Source organism: Urtica dioica, chromosome 3 (assembly GCF_054948205.1).
Source record: "Urtica dioica subsp. dioica isolate 48M chromosome 3, U.dioica_male_clone48M_v1_H2, whole genome shotgun sequence".
NCBI lineage: Eukaryota > Viridiplantae > Streptophyta > Magnoliopsida > Rosales > Urticaceae > Urtica > Urtica dioica.
The window spans coordinates 33,975,317-33,978,850 of NC_142758.1; positions in this window are offsets into that span (position 1 = coordinate 33,975,317).

Consider the following 3,534-nt stretch of genomic DNA (forward strand, 5'->3'; position numbering starts at 1 on the left):
ATGTATTTAAAATTATGAGCTTGAAAATCGTTTTCGAAAGTTTACTAATTTTGTGACAAGTTAGAATTGTTTTCTTAGATTTGTTTTTAATTTATTGTTCTTGCCTTTAAATTAAAAATCATGTTGTTTTTCTATGAGTATGAGATGATATTAAAACACATTAGAATCAGTTCTAAAAGTTTTTATTTTTTTATATTGAAAAACGTGTTTTTAAGTTTGAGAAAATTTCGAGTAAATTTTGTGACTAGTTATATTGTCTTGCTAGTTTCTTTTATTTACTTGAATCGTTTTATGCTTGTTGTTATTTCTTTTATACCATGTTATTACCTTGCTAATAAAACACAAATAAAAGCTTTAGCAACTTCCTAAAACGTTCCGTTACACTCGATTCTTTTTCGCACCTAAAAAGACCGAACTTTAATTATTTCTTTTTCTTCGAGCTAGAGTAAAACCCGCAGTAAATGTGGCATAACTCTCTGCTTAGAAATCGAATTTAATGATTCTTGAATCAAATTAAAGGTCTGTATGTCGTCTTTCCAATGCCATCGGTTTTAGGTCAAAAGGACATCGGAGCCGTCAGTTATGGTGATTTTACTCCGAGGTGCGCGGCTGTTCCGAATGTCCAGGTTTTTCGAAATACGGATTTTCAGCCCCACTACCATGAGTCAAGAACTCTAATGAGAAAATTTTCTTGAGAAAAAATGTTTTTCATAAGATTATAAACATGATGTGAAAGATTAAAATGTTTTAATTTTTGAAAGTTTAATTGAAATTGAATTTTTAGAAAACTAGTTTGAATTTTGAAAAACCGTTTTCATTTTCAAACTTGAAAATATTTATTCATCCAAATCAAATAAGTTTTCAAAATGTTTTCAAAACTATATCTATATCACATATGTTCAAAATCTATATGCTCTTGAAAATTTGAGTGGGAGGTCTCCTTGTAGACAAGCCGAAAAATAAAAAGATGTGTAATATCAAACTTTCAAGTGTTCGAGTGAGTTGAAGTTCACACTTCCCTCATGCACTTTCCCGAAATAGAAAATAGGAAAAGATCCGAGTAAGTCCCTTGTGCCTTTATGCACTAACACTGCTCTGAACATGAAAATCTAGGATTCTCTTCTAGTTGTCCGCTATGTCGCTCTCTAACTAGGAAATCTGTTTCCGAACTTATAAGAGTCGATGAACCAACTCAAAAAACTAAGTGGGAGGGTTATATTTGTTGTTTGTAACCCACGATCCCCAACACTAATGAAAGAAGCAATTCCGCCGCTTACCGAAGCGTTAAACTTTTTCTTAAACCCCAGATCAATTCCAACAGTTGCGCCATATAGGCGTCTTAGGTGCGCCTCGAGGGACGACTTGGTTGCGCCATGTAGGCATCTTACGTGCGCCATGTAGGCGTCTTAGTCGCGCCATGTCGGCATCTTAGGTGCGTCTCGAGGGACAACTTGGTTGCGCCATGTAGGCGTCTTAGTCGCGCCATGTCGGCGTCTTAGGTGCGTCTCGAGGGACAACTTGGTTGCGCCATGTAGGCGTCTTACGTGCGCCATGTAGGCGTCTTAGTTGCGCCATGTAGGCATCTTAGGTGCGTCTCGAGGGACGACTTGGTTGCGCCATGTAGGCGTCATACGTGCGCCATGTACGCATCTTAGTTGCGCCATGTAGGCATCTTAGGTGCGTCTCGAGGGACGACTTGGTTGTGCCATGTAGGCGCCTTACGTGCGCCATGTAGGCGTCTTAGTTGCGCCATGTAGGCGTCTTAGGTGCGTCTCGAGGGACGACTTGGTTGCGCCATGTAGGCGTCTTATGTGCACCATATAGGCGTCTTAGGTGCGTCTCGAGGGGCGACTTGGTTGCGCCATGTAGATGTCTTACGTGCGCCATGTAGGCGTCTTAGTCGCGCCATGTAGGCGTCTTAGGTGCGTCTCGAGGGACGACTTGGTTGCGCCATGTATGTGTCTTATGTGCGAAATGTAGGCGTCTTAGCGTCCTCGTTCCCGTTTGTGTTCGGGTTGAGACTTAAATTTTTTTTTTGGTGGAGCGGGTTTTCTTGAGGTTTCCTTACTGTTACTAGCCCCCCGAGTTTTTGGGTTATAAATTTTACTTTTGATAACCGGAAAACTTGTATAAAAATTGATTTTGAAAGGGAAATCTTGAACTTTATTACGATTGCGAAAAATTTAAAATCCTAAAACATTGGCTCGTCGGGCTTATTGAAAATGGGAAATTAAAACAATAAAAAGGGGAGGTTGCTAGCTACTGGTAGTACTCCCTCAAGTGTTCCGCATTTCACAGGTGACGGATCGGAGTTCCGTCCTTGTGCTCGATGTAGTATGTTCCGTCATGAATGTTTGCGAACTCTGTAAGGGCCTTCCCAGTTTGGGCCTAGGACGCCGGTGCCTTCTACTTGCGTATTCTGAAATACCCGCCTGAGTACGAGGCTCCCGACGGCAAAGGTTTGCCTTCCGGTCTTGGAGTTGTAGTATTTTTCAACCTGGCGCTTCTATGCAGCGAGGCGGTTGAGTGCTTCTCACCTCTTTTCGTCGATTAAGTCCAACTCCAGGGGCATGGCCTCGTCGTTGTTTGCTTCGTCGAATGTATCGACTCCGAATGTGGGGATCTCGGTTTCGATTGGAACCACGGCTTCAATCCCATAGGCAAGGGAGAATGGCGTATCACCGGTGGCATTTCGGGCGGTCGTTCGGTAAGCCCACAAGACGAACGGTAGCTCTTCGGCCCAAGCGCCTTTTTTGTCTTCGAGCTTCTTCTTAAGATTGCTCTTAATAGTCTTGTTGACTGCTTCGACCTGTCCGTTGGCCTGAGGATGACGCGGCGAGGAGAATGTCTTACTAATCTTTAGTTGATCGCAGCTATCTCTTACTCGCGCGTTATCGAATTGTGTGCCATTGTCGGTCACAATCGAGGCGGGGATACCGTGCCTACATATGATGCTTTTCCAGATGAAGTTCGTTGTGTTCGCTTCAGTTATTCTGGCGAGCGGTTCGGTCTCTACCCACTTAGTGAAATAGTCTATGGCAACTATGGCGTACTCGTACTGTCTTGGAGCTCTAGGGAGCTTGCCAATGATGTCCACACCCCACTTAGCGAAGGGGCGCGGGACGATGATGCTCCTTAATGGGGTAGGCGGCTGTCGTGGGATTTCGGAGAAGCGTTGGCACTTGTCGCAGCGCCTTGCCCAATCACAAGCATCTCTCTTCATGGTAGGCCATAAATAGCCTTGCTTAAGCGCTTGGTGTTTAGAGGCCGAGACTTGATTGAAACGAGCAAGGTACGAGTTCGACAGCGTTTCAGTACTCAAATTCGGATTACCTGGACCAAGGGAGGGACCTCGATTTTTATAGGCGACCAAGGGGCGTTTTGGGCAACCCCTTGGCCGAGGATATCCTTGGCTCGGCCATTGGCCGAGGCTGGCCCTTGGGCCGGCCAATGGCTGAGGCTATTTGGGCCGGCCATTGGCTGAGGCTGGCCCTAGGGCCGGCCAATGGCCGAGGATAGCCTTGGCTCGGCCAT